The sequence below is a fragment of the Hyperolius riggenbachi genome, chromosome 9 (assembly GCF_040937935.1).
Source record: "Hyperolius riggenbachi isolate aHypRig1 chromosome 9, aHypRig1.pri, whole genome shotgun sequence".
NCBI lineage: Eukaryota > Metazoa > Chordata > Amphibia > Anura > Hyperoliidae > Hyperolius > Hyperolius riggenbachi.
Window position 1 is genome coordinate 124,279,886 of NC_090654.1, and position 18,168 is coordinate 124,298,053.

The following is an 18,168-nucleotide window of genomic DNA, read 5'->3' on the forward strand; positions in this document are numbered from 1 at the left end:
GTGGGTGGGTTCACAGAACAGGTATGCAGTGGCAGGATCACTGAACAGGTATGCAGTGGTGGGTGGGTTCACAGAACAGGTATGCAGTGGCAGGATCACTGAACAGGTATGCAGTGGTGGTGGGTGGGTTCACAGAACAGGTATGCAGTGGCAGGATCACTGAACAGGTATGCAGTGGTGGTGGGTGGGTTCACAGAACAGGTATGCAGTGGCAGGATCACTGAACAGGTATGCAGTGGTGGGTGGGTTCACAGAACAGGTATGCAGTGGCAGGATCACTGAACAGGTATGCAGTGGTGGGTGGGTTCACAGAACAGGTATGCAGTGGCAGGATCACTGAACAGGTATGCAGTGGTGGGTGGGTTCACAGAACAGGTATGCAGTGGCAGGATCACTGAACAGGTATGCAGTGGTGGTGGGTGGGTTCACAGAACAGGTATGCAGTGGCAGGATCACTGAACAGGTATGCAGTGGTGGTGGGTGGGTTCACAGAACAGGTATGCAGTGGCAGGATCACTGAACAGGTATGCAGTGGTGGGTGGGTTCACAGAACAGGTATGCAGTGGCAGGATCACTGAACAGGTATGCAGTGGTGGGTGGGTTCACAGAACAGGTATGCAGTGGCAGGATCACTGAACAGGTATGCAGCCAGGAAAAGCTAAGCCTAACTAATCTTTCCCTATGAGAGACAGACAGCAGCTCGCCCTACTCTCTCTAATGCAGGCACACGAGTGGCCGTAATGGCCGCCGCTGCCTGCCTTATATAAGGGGGGTGGGGCTCCAGGGGCTAGTGTAGCCTAATTGGCTACACTGGGCCTGCTGACTGTGATGTAGAGGGTCAAAGTTGACCCTCATAGTGCATTGTGGGGCGAACCGAACTTCCGGAAACGTTAGCCTCCCGCAGGCGAACGCGAACCACCGAAGTTCGCCGGGAACCGTTCGCCGGCGAACCGTTCGGCCCATCTCTACGCAGCATTCACCAGAAAATAATCTCTATGTGCGCGGCATTCACCAAAAAATAATCGCTATGTGTGCAGCATTCACCTGAAAATAATCGTTATGTGCGCAGCATTCACCAGAAAATAATCGCTATGTGCGCAGCATTCACCAGAAAAGAATCGCTATGTGTGCAGCATTCACCAGAAAATAATCGCTATGTCCGCAGCATTCATCAGAAAATAATAGATATGTCCGCAGGATTCACCAGAAAATAATCGCTATGTCCGCAGCATTTACCAGAAAATAATCGCTATGTCCGCAGCATTCACCAGAAAATAATCGTTATGTTCCTGCAGCATTCACCAGAAAATAAACCTGTAAAAAAAAAATTTCACTCACCTGGCCGGCTGACGTGCAGCTTCCCAACGATCCTCCAGCGACGATCCTCCTGCAGCACATCTCCCGCGCTGACAGGCAGAGCAGGGCTATGGGAAGATGGAGCCTGAAGCCCTGCACTGGAGACACAAATAGTCTCCAGTGCAGGGCTTCGGCAGCCATCTTCCCGTAGCCCTGCTCTGATTCCGGGAGGCAGTCCCCGCAGTGGGCTGCGGGGAGATTAAACGGGCGCGGGCGGGCAGCAGCGGGGAAGAGAGGCAGAAGGAGTGAACCCAGGTGAGGGAGGGGGGGGGGGATCTGTCCCCCTACCATGGGGGGTCGTGGCGACACCCCCCTGGCTGTCAGTCACCCCTGGCGCCACGCCCCCTGCGCTCAATGGTAGGGACGCCACTGCACTATATAGAACCCTTTTCTGACTAACATCACTACTAGTTCAGTATAATTCATAAGAGAAGATTTAGTAAGTCATAATTTATCTTCTAAATTATAAACTGATCTGTAAATTCTTATCATGCTAGCGTAGACTTGACTTATTTTTAGATTACAGATTGTGTTTGTATAATGACAAATTTCACATTGAGAGATCAGCTGAATCACATGATGAACACTCACAACCACAAGGCCGAATGGTAAGGAGTGATGATTCTTAGTAATACAAAAATAGAAAAAGAATGTTATAATTCTATATGGTAGTAAACGCTTTCTGCCATCTCTGCTAAAGTACAGACTTTGGAACAAAATTATTAACAGAGATCTCCCAAAAAAAATCAAAACGACATGATTAGAGCCTCCGCCCTCAGCTCTCTAAGGTACTGGTAGGAGTTTTAAACTAAAAAATGACAATATCATATTTTTTAAGTAAAATTAATTAACTATCCCTGGGTTAACTATCCCTGTGCTTTTGCAAACTTTCAATGTGCAGCAATGTTTTTTTTTTTTTTTGGACAGCAGTGGCTTCCTCTGTGGTATCCTCCCATGAACTTCATTCTTGTTTAGTGTTTTACATATAATAGATTCACTAACAGGGATGTAAGCATATGCCCGAGACTTTTGTAGGTCTTTAGCTGACTCTAGGATTCTTCTTCACCTCAATGAGCATTCTGCTCTGTGCTCTTGCAGTCATCTTTACAGGATGGCCACTCCTAGAGAGAGTAGCAGCAGTGCTGAACTTTCTCCATTTATAGACAATTTGTCTTACCATGGACTGATGAACAGCAAGGCTTTTGGAGATACTTTTATAACCCTTTCCAGCTTTATTGAAGTCAACCATTCTTAATCGTAGGTCTTCTGAGACCTCTTTTGTGTGAGGCATCATTCACATCAGGCAATGCTTCTTAGGAAAGGCAAACCCAAAAATGATGTGTGTTTTTTATAGGACAGGGCAGCTGTCACCAACTCCTCCAATCTCATTGATTGAAATCCAGCTGGCTAACTCCTCACTCCAATTAGTTCTTGGAGATGTCATTAGTCCAGAGGTTCACATACTTTTTCCACCTGCACTGTGAATGTTTACATGGTGTGTTCAATAAAAAAATGGAAACATTTAATTATTTTTGTCGTGTTAGTTTAAGAAGACTGTGATTCTCTATCAGGGCCAGATTTACCATTAGGCACTGTAGGCATGTGCCTACAGGCGCCTGATGATGGAGGGGCGGCTCACTCCATCATTCTCTATGCAGAGTCCTGAGCAAAGCATACACGAGAGGTTACTCACCCAGCTCTCGGCATTCCACTTACCAGCTCTCCCTTTAGTCGGGGGCACGTCTAGCTACTTAATACTAGAGATGGCCCGAGTAGTTCGCCGGCGAACGGTTCCCGGCGAACTTCGGTGGTTCGCGTTCGCCAGCAAATGCAAACTTTTCCGGAAGTTCGGTTCGCCCCCACCATTAGGGTCATCTTTGACCCTCTACATCCTAGGTTCTCAACATGTGGTACACGTACCCCAGGGGATACTTCTGACGGTTCCAGGGGGTACTCGGGCTTGATATACTTAACCAAGAATAACAAATTTAGAGTTTTAGAAAATAATAAATCTTATTTAATCAAGACTAAATTAGTATTTTAGCTAATTAAAAGCAATAGTAAATGCTTGTAAATTGTTTAGATCCAAATATCATGTACTAGGATGAAATATATATTTGTCAAGGGGTACTTGTGATGATGGTTACTATGCCAGGGGGTACTTGGTGAGTTTAGGGTTTTAAAAGGGTTACATACCAATAAAATGTTGAGAAACACTGCTCTACATCACAGTCAGCAGGCACATTGTAGCCAAACAGGCTACACTCTCTCTTGGAGCCACTTTCCCCCTTAAAAAGGCAGGCATCGCCGGCCATTTTACTCACTTGTGTGCCTGCAGTAAATAGAGAAGGGACAGCTGCTGCTGCTGCTGCAAACTCTCATAGGGAAAGATTAGTTAGGCTCTTGTAGGCTTGCTAGCTTGCTCCTTGCTGATTCTTATTGCTAAAATAGCACCCCACAACAGCTCTTTTGAAAGCTAATCTTGTTCTTGTGATCTATTTTTTTTCTGTGTGCCCCACTGACACTTGTGTTGCATAGACAGCCTTGATAATTCATATTGTGTGTGTGCCACTGCCAGGCCCAGCACATTCAGTGACTGCCTGTGTGTGTGCCAGGTGCACATTGTAATACCCATTACTGCATATACCTACCTGTCTGTTGTTCACAGTGCACCCACCTACCTATGTGAGCTGAGCGCACGCAGTGTCACTGTGCCTGTCTGCTACCTGTCTGTGTGTGACAGGTGCACATTGTAATACCCATTACTTCATATACCTACCTACCTGTTGTTCACAGTGCACCCACCTACCTATGTGAGCTGAGCGCATGCAGTGTCACTGAGCCTGTCCGCTACCTGTCTGTGTGTGACAGGTGTACATTGTAATACCCATTACTGCATATACCTACCTACGTGTTGTTCACAGTGCACCTACCTACCTACATGAGCTGAGCGCACGCAGTGTCACCGTGCCTGTCCGCTACCTGTCTATGTGTGACACGTGCCCATTGTAATACCCATCACTGCATATACCTACCTACCTGTTGTTCACTTCAGTGCACCCACCTACTTACGTGAGTTGAGCGCACGCAGTGTCACTGTGCCTGTCCGCTAGGACCGCTACCTGTCTGTGTGTGATAGGTGCACATTGTAATACCCATCACTGCATATACCTACCTGCTGTTGTTCACTTCAGTGCACCCACCTACCTACGTGAGCGCACGCAGTGTCACTGTGCCTGTCCGGTACCTGTCTGTGTGTCCAGCACAGCCGTCACTACACAAACAGTTGTTTGCAGTCGCTGCATACCTTTCACTGCATCTTTGACTGCACATTGTATTATACCTGGCAGTCAGTGCAAACCTTTCACTTGAATGGATGGCAGACTTGCCCTCCATAACAGATTCTTGCTACAGGTAGTACAGTCTATCAGTGTCAAATACAGCAGGGCTTCGAAAGTCCTCCTTTTGGTGACTACCTCGGGACGTGCATGCCATGCCTGCTGCCTTCCTTGGATGTATGGCCGTTCCTGCTCCTTTGCCCACAGCGTGCCTGCTGCCTTCCTTGGATGTGTGGTGGTGGTAGCCGTTTCTTAGGCTCCCTCTCCGGACCAGGATCGAACCAGGATTCCTCGGCCATTACCCGTGGTCACTCACAATGGCAGACTTGCCCTCCACAAAAGATTCTCATTGCAGGTACTGAACAGCAAGCAGAACAAGTATTTGAAAAAATAGATGTAAGCTTTAACAATGGTAGAGAAAGAACCATTGAAAGTTGATAAGGCAGTCATACATTACCTGACATTACTGAGTGAGGAAGAGCAATCTCGCCATGGTGCACACAGTCCAGCACTGCAGGCACTACGCAAACAGCTGTTTGCGGTGCGTTACAAAGTGAGTTTGGTGTGTCAGTGTGAAGCAGTACTCTAATTACACTCCCTGATTGATGTATACACATGCAAGATGTTTTAAAGCACTTTAGGCCTGCAATTTAGCATTCAATGTGATTTCTGCCCTTAAAACGCTGCTTTGCGTCCAATCCGGATTTTTCCCAGGGACTTTTGGCGTGTATCCCACTCCGCCATGCCCCCCTCCAGGTGCTAGACCCCTTGAAACATCTTTTCAATCACTTTTGTGGCCAGCATAAATTTTTCTAGTTTTCAAAGTTCGCCTCCCCATTGAACCTAAAATCGGAGGTTCGGGCCATCTCTACTTAATACTGAGGATCGTTCTGGCTACCTAATACTAAGGGGCACTTGTAGCTACCTATGACGGGCAAGGGAAGGGAGAAGTGACAGGGTATGCAGGTTCATGGAGGGTGAAGTCTATCATGCCAGCCAGGACATCTGTGCCTATAGGCTCCAGTGATGTAAATCCAGGCCTGTTCTTATATGAAGATCAGATCACATTTTATGACCGGTTTGTGCAGAAATCCATATAAGTTTTCATTGCTACTCTGTGTGTGTATATATATATATATATATATATATATATACTGTATATATATCAAGAAAACAAGACCTTTTGTTGTGATATGTAGTGATAAAGTTATTGGAGAACGAATGGAGGGAGGGCTGAAATGTGAAAATTGCTCTGGTCCATAAGAGGAAAAGTGGTGAAGCGGTTGAACAAAGATTTTTATACAAATTTACAGAAAGGCACACATTAAACTTGCATCATCTGAGAAAATTTGCATTGATTCTGTAGGTGGCCCTTTTGCATTGGACAAATGAAACAAGAGGGGAGGAGCATACATTTATACATATAGCCCCCACATCACAGAATTATGCATGGCATGTATTGCTTCCAAGAAGTTTGATACCAGCATTGGCCTTAACTTTGTCTTTCTTGCACATGACCTTGCAGGAAACAATTCTACATTACCTCAGGCCAGTATCCTGTGTGAATGTATGCCGTTCTTAAGGCTTTTCACTACACGCAGATTGGATGCAGAATGGATGCAGAAAAACTGACTCCAATGAATGTCTATGGGCCTGTTTCCATTAAACGTGGTTTTTAAATGCAGATTTTCCCATAGGCATTCAGTTTTTCTGCATCCATTCTGCATCCAATCTGCATGTAGTGGAAACAGGCCCTTACCATTTGCTTCTCTGACTGCCATTACAGTATATTCATTTATTTTATTTTTCTTCTTCTTTTAGACTCTCAGATATATCAAAGCATTAGATGCAGGCCAGCAGGAAACATGCTTCATCACCACACTCATTAGGCTGGGCTTTGAAGTCTCATCATGGTCTGCTAGGCAGAATAATAAATGGTAACAATAACGGTAATACAGTAAAAAAAGAGTATAAGATCAGAGAAGAGCAGAAGAAAAGGAGAATAAAAGAGAAGTAGAAGGAAACAGAAAAGAAAGCAAGGGGGGAGTTAAAGGGACCCTGAGCAGGAAAAAAAAAAAAAAGAAATTTAAACTTACCTGGGGCTTCCTCTATCCCCCTGTAGCCCATGAGGTGCCTCAGCATCCTCTTCGGCTCTTCCTTGCGTCATCACGCTGGTTGCCGTGAGCGTCCTGCGCAGTTCGATCTTTAAAGAACCTCGCATGCACAAGGCGCATGACTTGTATGCCAGGGGAGCGTGTGTAATGACATCCAATCTAGTGAGTGCTTGTAACAAGTGATAAGCAATCCGATGTAGGTGGAGTGTTAAGTGGAATCAGCACTGTGCCATAATTATTTCCACCAGGAGATAGGTTATATGACAAGAAGCAAACTTGATTGGAAGGCTTCAATGGCGGTTAATTAGTAAGCAAGCTGACACCATCTAATAGAGACTGAGTTATTTGAAGTTAGGATACAGTTATAGCAAGTGATCATTAAGCAACTCGTCAAGCAATTGGCCATATATAGAAGGTTTATAGAAGGCCTCAGTGGTGTGCATCAGTGGTGAGTCCACAGTGAGCTATACTATAGAGGAGGTTGCCACAATTTGCATAGGCATAAACTGGGTGATTGTGGTGAACAGTTGACCTTATGTTGGCGATTGGAATTAGTATGAAGGAGTGCTCCCTCCCTTGCTAGTTTTTAATGGTTGTTTTTAAATGGGGATGGTGTGAGTTGTCGATTAAATAACCACTTTGAACCAATAAAGTTTTGATATGTACATGTAGAGTTGCTGTATTTCAAATTGCAAACCAAATAGATGCATGTACACAGTGACGGCTCCTCTTGTTAAGAGTGGTGCAGTATATTAAAGGGTGAGTCAGCACACTGTTTTTCTTGATTGGCACACATATAAGAAGGTCGGTGCTAACCTCGGGGGGAGTAACCATGGTTGTAGCTGTATCAATCCCAAAGAGTATTAAGACTGCACTGACAAAGACATCAATCTTGGTCAGTGAAGCTATAGAAGCTTCAATATCTCTCCAGTAGTGTTGATCTGATGCGCCCCGATCACGTATTCAAGCAAATCCGGCCGCGGCGGAATCCAAATCTGGCTATTGGATGCGCCGTGATCACGAATTTGACTTTAACATTAATAGCAAAGCCCCCATACATGCTTCAATCCCAATGGCACCTGGTGGTGGTACCACTGGAAGTGGTTAAGTGGACGACACGACACCACAAAAACACCCAGAATTTTTTTTTGCATCGACAGCAATGACATGGCAGCAGTGTATTCAGTGGACACTGGTGGTGGGAACACAGACTTTAGTAGTGAATTACAACATAAGCGGAAGCAGGAGGAGGACTAAGCGGTCAGTGCGGCAGCACAGAAGACTATGGCACCTCACTGGCGGTACCACAGCTTGATAATGCTGTCCAAAAAATTCAGCATCCCTGGACCCTGGGGGTGGGAACACAGACTTAAGTAGGGAAACATGAGCGGAAGCAGGAGGAGGACTAAGCGGTCAGTGCGGCAGCACAGAAGACTATGGCACCTCACTGGCAGTACCAATGGCAGTGCAACATGTGCGCAGCCATGGGGAAGAGGTCGGCATTGGCAGGCACAGCTTCATCGTTGTCCGAGAGGGAATGCCTGTCCTCGTCTTCCTGCTCTGTGTCCTCCTCAAACGACCACCCCCGCACAACGGCAGCAGCATTTTGCTTCTCCCTCTCAGCATCCACGTTAGGGACCTCCAAATCCTCCTCCAATGCCTGACAGTCGATGTCCTCCTCCTCCTGTGAGGTAGACTGCTGCCAACTGCTCTTGATCCAGCTGGTCCAGGGCTACCAGCCCCACTTCCATTAAATCACACAGAGCCCTGTCCAGCAGGCAAACCAGGGGCACCCACTCACAGACGGATGCCTGCTCCTTATTCACCATCTTGGTTCCCTCCAGGAAGGGAGCCAACAACAGGCACACTTGATGCATCTGTGGGGAGATCATCTGCAGATTGGTGTTGGTGGTGCCGTAGACGGTTTCCTTACAGATGTACCTTTTAAGAGCCCTCTGCTGCTGGTACAGCTGCTGCAACATCGCCAGGGTTGAGTTCCAGCATGTTGGGACATCAATAATCAGGCATTGGGATGGCAGGCCCTCGCGCCGCTGCATGTTGGTCAGTTTTGCGGAGGCAGTGGCAGAGCGGTGGAAATGCCGCACCGGCTTATGCTCATCTTCGAGCAGCTGGTGCATCCCCTGGTAGGTGCACAGGAAGCGCTGCATCACCAAATTGAGGACGTGGGCCAAGCAGGGGATGTGCTCTAGTTTTACCTTGCGCAGTGCGGCCACCAGGTTGGCCCCATTATCAGATGACACATAACCAACTTTGAGGCCTCTGGGGGTCAGCCACCTCTGCTCCCTGAGAGTGGCCAGGATGTGGGTTGCCGTCAGTTTCTCCTCCCCAGGCTGACCAATTTCAGCAGCGCTTGTCAGTGGCAAGCCTTTGCGCTGCTGCTGAGGTGGGCTTGCTTGCGGGTGTGGAGGGAATAGGATCAGAAGAGCCTGCTGCATCCCCCCTGATCCCACATGGTGGCACCACCAACTGGCCCGCTGCTGTGCCAGCTGCTGCGTTCTTCTGATCCCCCCTTCCACCAATGTCATCCAGTGCGCAGCAATGGACAAGTAGCGACCTGTCCCAAATCGTCTGCTCCAGGAGTCCATGGTAGTATGGACCCACTCGGTCACACTGTGGTCGAGCGAATGGGCCACGTTTGCTACCACAAACTTATCTGGGATGGCGCTCCTTGTAAAGTAGTGGCGGCTGGGGATTTGCCATTCTGGGATCCCAAACTAGAGCAGCACCCGCATATCACTCCCCTCCTGCACCAGGGAGTACGGAAGGAGCTGGGGACACATGGCCTGGGCCAGCAAGCCGTTCAGACTCCGGATGGCCTGTGGCCCGGAGGCTGACCCTCGGTCATACCCAGAAAGCTGTCACTCAGCAGGGTCTGCCGATGTCCTGCATGGGAAGCTGAGGAGGGAGCACTGGAGGGAGCACTGGAGGGAGCGGAGGAGGCCAGTGAGGACTGGCTGGCCTCAACAGCCTCAATGTCTGTGGCATGAGCTGCCGAGGGCGCACTGGAGGGAGAAGTGCGTTTGCATGCTGTGGCTGCTTGACGACCATGAGGGAGGGATCGTACAGTACTGGAAGAAAAAGACAAAGACAAACGGAAGCCCAAATAGTGTAGTATGTCACAAGTATTGAGTATCAAAAGTACTTCTGAAAAAAGGGTACTCACAAAGGTGGGTTGCGCTAGGGACAACCGACCACTTCAGGCACGTGGAGTGTATTACACCTGACTCCACTCAGGTCTGCCAGCGGTCCTGGACTCGTTCACTCTCTTAGCAAAAAAACTTTGCGCACTCAAAACAGGTGCGCAAGGCCCCTCAGCTGAATAGGTGGGGGGAGTAGGGTACAGCAAAGGAAAAGAGGCGCCCAGGGGCGTTTCTAGGGTCCTTGGAGATCGGGGGCACCTGTGGCACCAGGTGGGGAGGTATATGGGCGTGGCCATGAGGTGAGTGGGCGTGGCCATGGGTGGGGCCAAATGTACATGAACTTAGCAGCGGTGTAAGCTACAGATAACAGGCCTGCCCATCGAAATATTGGATGGAGCCCCCTGTCCTTTATTTAGATAATTTACAATCAGTATAGGCATAGATCAAAGATGTATACGCACATACAATTTTGATTGGTCAATCACTGACCCCCAATTTTACCACTCCCGTGCAGTAAGTGGGCCAACAGACAATGAATTTTATGAACAGAGCTAAAATTGGCTAATCAAAATTGTATGTGTGTACTAGGCTTTACAGCTAATACTGTACATACTGAAAGCAGCAGGGATCAGCATACAATATAGCTGGTTTACAATCAGTAAAGGCACAGAGTAACACCTTACACTGTACACACTGGAGGTAAATCAGCACACAGTGCAGGCACTAGAGAACAGCGTATACTGTACATACTGTAGGCAGCAGAATTCAGCACACTGCAGCTAGCATGCCAAAAATATGAGGATCACGTTGTGCGTAGTGTTGGGCGAACAGTGTTCGCCACTGTTCGGGTTCTGCAGAACATCACCCTGTTCGGGTGATGTTCGAGTTCGGCCGAACACCTGACGGTGCTCGGCCAAACCGTTCGGCCGCATGGCCGAACTAAGAGCGCATGGCCGAACGTTCCCCGAACGTTCGGCTAGCGCTGTGATTGGCCGAACGGGTCACGTGGTTCGGACCCGAACGCGCTCTGATTGGCCGAACGGTCACGTGGTTCGGGTAAATAAATACCCGAACCACGTCATATCTCCGCCATTTGTCTGTGGGTTTAGCTTTGGGTAGGCAGGCAGGGTAGTTCGCGCTCCAGCCACGCTAGCCAGGGTCCCCCCCAGTCATTGTGTGTCGCTGCTGGGAACAGTAGTACACCGCTCGCTCAGCCAGACTATATATAGCATTGTTTACTGCCACTGTGTACCTCGCTCAGCCACGCTATATATAGCATTGTGTTTTCTGACACTCTGTGTACACGGCTCAGCCTGACTATATAGCATTGTGTGTACTGCCACTGTGCACCTCGCTCAGCCACGCTATATATAGCATTGTGTTTACTGACACTCTGTGTACACCGCTCAGCCAGACTATATACCATTGTTTACTGACACTCTGGGCTCGATTCACCAAGCGGTGCAAAGTGTTAGCACCGTGGTGAAAAGGCCCTTATCACGCCTAAAGTCACTTTAGGCATGATAAGAAGAAACTCGCGCGAAGTTGCCGCGCGTACGCGCGTAAGTGCGCGCGCAACACCCGACCGCGCGAAGAGCAGGAAAAATCGGTGATAACTCAGTGGTGAAAAGGTCATCACGCCTAAAGTCTTTTAGGCGTGATAACTGGGTTATCACCGCTTTGTGAATCGAGGCCTCTGTGTACACGGCTCAGCCAGACTATATAGCATTGTTTACTGACACTCTGTGTACACGGCTCAGCCAGACTATATACCATTGTTTACTGACACTCTGTGTACACGGCTCAGCCAGACTATATAGCATTGTTTACTGACACTCTGTGTACACGGCTCAGCCAGACTATATACCATTGTTTACTGACACTCTGTGTACACGGCTCAGCCAGACTATATAGCATTGTTTACTGACACTCTGTGTACACGGCTCAGCCATACTATATACCATTGTTTACTGACACTCTGTGTACACGGCTCAGCCAGACTATATAGCATTGTTTACTGACACTCTGTGTACACGGCTCAGCCAGACTATATAGCATTGTGTGTACTTCCACTCTGTGTACACCGCTCAGCCAGACTATATAGCATTGTGTGTACTTCCACTCTGTGTACACGGCTCAGCCAGACTATATAGCATTGTGTGTACTTCCACTCTGTGTACACCGCTCAGCCAGACTATATAGCATTGTGTGTACTTCCACTCTGTGTACACCGCTCAGCCAGACTATATAGCATTGTGTGTACTTCCACTCTGTGTACACCGCTCAGCCAGACTATATAGCATTGTGTGTACTTCCACTCTGTGTACACCGCTCAGCCAGACTATATAGCATTGTGTGTACTTCCACTCTGTGTACACCGCTCAGCCAGACTATATAGCATTGTGTGTACTGCCACTCTGTGTACACCGCTCAGCCAGACTATATAGCATTGTGTGTACTTCCACTCTGTGTACACCGCTCAGCCAGACTATATAGCATTGTGTGTACTTCCACTCTGTGTACACCGCTCAGCCAGACTATATAGCATTGTGTGTACTTCCACTCTGTGTACACCGCTCAGCCAGACTATATAGCATTGTGCGTACTTCCACTCTGTGTACACCGCTCAGCCAGACTATATATCATTGTGTGTACTGCCACTCTGTGTACACCGCTCAGCCAGACTATATAGCATTGTGTGTACTGCCACTCTGTGTACACCGCTCAGCCAGACTATATAGCATTGTTTACTGACACTCTGTGTACACGGCCTGTTTATTGAACCACTTATCTTTATTACATTTATGACTGCATGGCGGTACAAAGCATGCTATCCGCACGCTTCTTGTCCTCATGCAAGGCCTGGGTTGTTGTGTCTCAATGCGTGGCCTTCTCCTCCTGCGCCTCCTCCTGTTCCATCACGTCTGCTGCTGCTGGGTTAGCGTTGCCGCGTGGTCCCTGTTTATTGAACCTCTTATCTTTATTACATTTATGACTGCATGGCGGTACAAAGCATGCTATCCGCACGCTTCTTGTCCTCGTGCAAGGCCTGGGTTGTTGTGTCTCACAAAGCGTGGCCTTCTCCTCCTGCGCCTCCTCCTGTTCCATCACGTCTGCTGCTGCTGGGTTAGCGTTGCCACGTGGTCCCTGTTTATTGAACCTCTTATCTTTATTACATTTATGACTGCATGCATGGCGGTACAAAGCATGCTATCCGCACGCTTCTTGTCCTCATGCAAGGCCTGGGTTGTTATGTCTCACAAAGCGTGGCCTTCTCCTCCTGCGCCTCCTCCTGTTCCATCACGTGTGCTGCTGCTGGTGCTGGGTTAGCGTTACCGGTCCCTTTTCCTGGAACCTCTTCTCTGTATTACACTTATGACTGCATGGCGACAAAAAGCATGTTACCTGTGCAAAGAAACATGACATTCTCCACATTTAAAAGACAGTTTTTCCTTTGAAACTTTACAATCAATTTTCTCAAAAACTATAAGCTCTTTTTCAAATATTTTTTTCCCCTTGTACCCACTCCCAAGGTGCACATACCCTGCTAATTTGGGGTATGTAGCATGTAAGGAAGCTTTACAAAGCACGAAAGTTCGGGTCCCCATTGACTTCCATTATGTTCGGGGTTCGGCGCGAACACCCGAACATTGCGGCGATGTTCGGCGAACGTTCGCGAACCCGAACATCTAGGTGTTCGCCCAACACTAGTTGTGCGGCGTGCTTATCGCGCTGCACCGAAAAATGGGTGGGCCATGGACCAGAATATAGGTGTGGTAACGGGTAGAGACAAATTTACATGAACCTAGCAATGGTGGGACATTAGATTATGACAGTGGTGGCGAACCTTTTGGAGGCCGAGTGCCCAAACTGCAACCCAAAAGTCACTTATCTATCGCAAAGTGGCAACAGCAATTTAAACTAAATACTGTACAAACGTTTTAACTCATACATGAACATTATGGAAAATCCAAGTTGAAAATAAACTGTGAAGATAAACAATTTCATCCATCCTACTCCTGAAAAATGTATTCAATTTTTTAGAACCTCCCAGTTTTATTTTCTGTTTTAAAAAGCTAAAAAAGTAGGTTTAATGCTATTGTCTCATATGATAAGGATTCAGCTTTTCCCATAGTCTCGCAGTTAGCAATCATGTGACCCCCAACAAGACAAATTCAGCCATCATGATGGCCCCCAACAAATCATGAGGCCCCCAACAAGACAAATTCAGCAATCATGAGGCCTCCAACAAATCATGAGGCCCCCAACAAGACAAATTCAGCAATCATGAGGCCCCCAACAAATCATGAGGCCCCCAACAAGACAAATTCAGCAATCTTGAGGCCCCCAACAAATCATAAGGCTCCCAACAAGACAAATTCAGCAGTCATGAGGCACATAAATAGACAGCATTTCACATAAATAGGCAGAATGCCCCCTTAATATGGTAGCCCCCCAAGTTAGGTAGTGAGTGACAGGGACCCCCAGGTTAGCTAGTGAGTGACAGGCGCCTCCAGTTAGGTAGTGAGTGACAGGGACCCCGATAGTGAGTGACAGGGAGCCCCTTTAGGTAGTGAGTGAGTGCCAGGGAGCCCCTTTAGGTAGTGAGTGAGTGCCAGGGAGACCCTTTAGGCAGTGAGTGAGTGCCAGGGAGCCCCTTTAGACAGTGAGTGAGTGCCAGGGAGCCCCTTCAGGCAGTGAGTGAGTGCCAGGGAGCCCCTTTAGGCAGTGAGTGAGTGACAGGGAGGCCCTTTAGGTAGTGAGTGACAGGGAGGCCCTTTAGGTAGTGAGTGACAGGGAGGCCCTTTAGGTAGTGAGTGAGTGACAGGGAGGCCCTTTAGGTAGTGAGTGAGTGACAGGGAGCCCCATTAGGGAGTGAGTGAGTGTCAGGGAGCCCCTTTAGGTAGTGAGTGAGGGCCAGGGAGCCCCTTTAGGTAGTGAGTGAGTACCAGGGAGCCCCTTATGTAGTGAGTGAGTGACAGGGAGCCCCATTAGGAAGTGAGTGAGTGACAGGGAGTCCCTTTAGGCAGTGAGTGAGTGACAGGGAGTCCCTTTAGGTAGTGAGTGAGTGACAGGGAGTCCCTTTAGGCAGTGAGTGAGTGCCAGGGAGCTCCTTTAGACAGTGAGTGAGTGCCAGAGAGCCCCTTTAGGTAGTGAGTGAGTGCCAGGGAGCCCCTTTAGGCAGTGAGTGAGTGCCAGGGAGCCCCTTTAGGCAGTGAGTGAGTTACAGGGAGGCCCTTTAGGTAGTGAGTGAGTGACAGGGAGGCCCTTTAGGTAGTGAGTGAGTGACAGGGAGGCCCTTTAGGCAGTGAGTGAGTGACAGGGAGGCCCTTTAGGCAGTGAGTGAGTGACAGGGAGCCCCTTTAGGCAGTGAGTGAGTGCCAGGGAGCCCCTTTAGGCAGTGAGTGAGTGACAGGGAGCCCATTTAGGTAGTGAGTGAGTGCCAGGGAGCCCCTTTAGGTAGTGAGTGAGTGACAGGGAGTCCCTTTAGGTAGTGAGTGAGTGACAGGCAGTCCCTTTAGGAAGTGAGTGAGTGACAGGGAGGCCCTTTAGGTAGTGAGTGAGTGACAGGGAGGCCCTTTAGGCAGTGAGTGAGTGACAGGGAGCCCCTTCAGGCAGTGAGTGAGTGCCAGGGAGGTCCTTTAGGTAGTGAGTGAGTGCCAGGGAGCCCCTTTAGGTAGTGAGTGAGTGACAGGGAGGCCCTTTAGGTAGTGAGTGAAAGACAGGGAGGCCCTTTAGGCAGTGAGTGAGTGACAGGGAGCCCCTTTAGGCAGTGAGTGAGTGCCAGGGAGCCCCTTTAGGTAGTGAGTGAGTGACAGGGAGCCCCTTTAGGAAGTGAGTGAGTGACAGGGAGGCCCCTTTAGGAAGTGAGTGAGTGACAAAGAGGCCCCTTTAGGAAGTGAGTGAGTGACAGGGAGGCCCCTTTAGGTAGTGAGTGAGTGACAGGGAGCCCCTTTAGGAAGTGAGTGAGTGACAGGGAGGCCCCTTTAGGAAGTGAGTGAGTGACAGGGAGCCCCTTTTGGAAGTGAGTGAGTGAGTGAAAGGGAGGCCCCTTTAGGTAGTGAGTGAGTGACAGGGAGGCCCCTTTAGGCAGTGAGTGAGTGACAGGGAGTCCCTTTAGGTAGTAAGTGAGTGACAGGGAGGCCCTTTAGGTAGTGAATGAGTGACAGGGAGCCCCTTTAGGTAGTGAGTGAGTGCCAGGGAGCCCCTTTAGGTAGTGAGTGAGTGACAGGGAGGCCCCTTTAGGAAGTGAGTGAGTGCCAGGCAGGCCCCTTTAGGAAGTGAGTGGGTGACAGGGAGGCCCCTTTAGGAAGTGAATGAGTGCCAGGGAGCTCCTTTAGGTAGTGAGTGAGTGCCAGGGAGCCCCTTTAGGTAGTGAGTGAGTGACAGGGAGCCCCTTTAGGTAGTGAGTGAGTGACAGGGAGGCCCTTTAGGGAGTGAGTGGGTGACAGGGAGGCCCCTTTAGGAAGTGAGTGAGTGACAGGGAGCCCCTTTAGGTAGTGAGTGAGTGACAGGGAGCCCCTTTAGGTAGTGAGTGAGTGACAGGGAGGCCCCTTTAGGAAGTGAGTGAGTGACAGGGAGGCCCCTTTAGGTAGTGAGTGAGTGACAGGGAGCCCCTTTAGGTAGTGAGTGAGTGACAGGGAGGCCCCTTTAGGTAGTGAGTGAGTGACGGGGAGCCCCTTTAGGTAGTGAGTGAGTGACAGGGAGCCCCTTTAGCCAGTGAGTGAGTGACAGGGAGTCCCTTTAGGAAGTGAGTGAGTGACAGGGAGACCCCTTTAGGTAGTGAGTGAGTGACGGGGAGCCCCTTTAGGTAGTGAGTGAGTGACAGGGAGCCCCTTTAGCCAGTGAGTGAGTGACAGGGAGTCCCTTTAGGAAGTGAGTGAGTGACAGGGAGGCCCTTTAGGTAGTGAGTGAGTGACAGGGAGCCCCTTTAGGTAGTGAGTGAGTGACAGGGAGCCCCTTTAGGAAGTGAGTGAGTGACAAGGAGCCCCTTTAGGAAGTGAGTGAGTGATAGGGAGGCCCTTTAGGTAGTGAGTGAGTGACAGGGAGACCCTTTAGGTAGTGAGTGAGTGACAGGGAGCCCCTTTAGGCAGTGAGTGAGTGCCAGGGATTCCCTTTAGGTAGTGAGTGAGTGACAGGGAGCCTCTTTAGGCAGTGAGTGAGTGCCAGGGAGCCCCTTTAGGTAGTGAGTGAGTGACAGGGAGCCCCTTTAGGCAGTGAGTGAGTGACAGGGAGCCCCTTTAGGTAGTGAGTGAGTGCCAGGGAGCCGCTTTAGGTAGTGAGTGAGTGCCAGGGAGCCCCTTCAGGTAGTGAGTGAGTGCCAGGGAGCCCCTTTAGGAAGTGAGTGAGTGACAGGGAGCCCCTTTAGGTAGTGAGTGAGTGACAAGGAGGCCCCCCCCTCTAGCCGCCGCCGCTCCCCCCTCACCTGGCAGTGTATTCAGACCTCAGGATCAGCGGCGACCCGACCAGTAGTACGAGCGGGCGCCGGACGCACCAGCTCGATATGCGGAAGTGATGTCACTTCCGCATATCAGTGCGGGCGCTGGGTCCTAGCGCCCGCACGATTGGTCGCCGGCTTGCCGCCTGATCCTGAGGTCTGAGTGACGCGGCAGCAGCGGCGGCTGGAGGGAGCCACTGACAGAGGGAGTGGCGGCGCAAAGAGATCCGTGGCACCCCAGGACAGATTGGGGGCATGTGCCCCCCCAAAATAGGGCTAGCGATGCCCCTGGAGGCGCCCAATATATATAAAACACTTTAAAATCAATAAAATAAAGAAGGCTGAGGTGGCTTACCTCATAGACGATAAACTCACTTAATTAAGGAAGTTTAATGGATAATTAAGCACAGGCAATGCGTTTCGTGGGACTATGCCCACTTCCTCAGGCCAATCAAAAGTGCCTACAGATATTAAAGAGAGGCGCTCAGTGCTCCATATATATATATATATATATATATATATATATATACACACACATGTAACATATAATATATAATGACATCATAAAAATAAAATCACATCAAAAAATACAATCAAAAGCACAATTCATTACTTAAAAATGCACACGAGTATATTATATTATACTGTAATTAGGTAGAGCAGGGGTCCCCAACCCCCGGTCCGCGGCCCAATACCGGTCCGCGGGACGTTTAGCGCCGGGCCGTGGCAAATCCCCTGCCTCACAATGATTTTTTTTTATT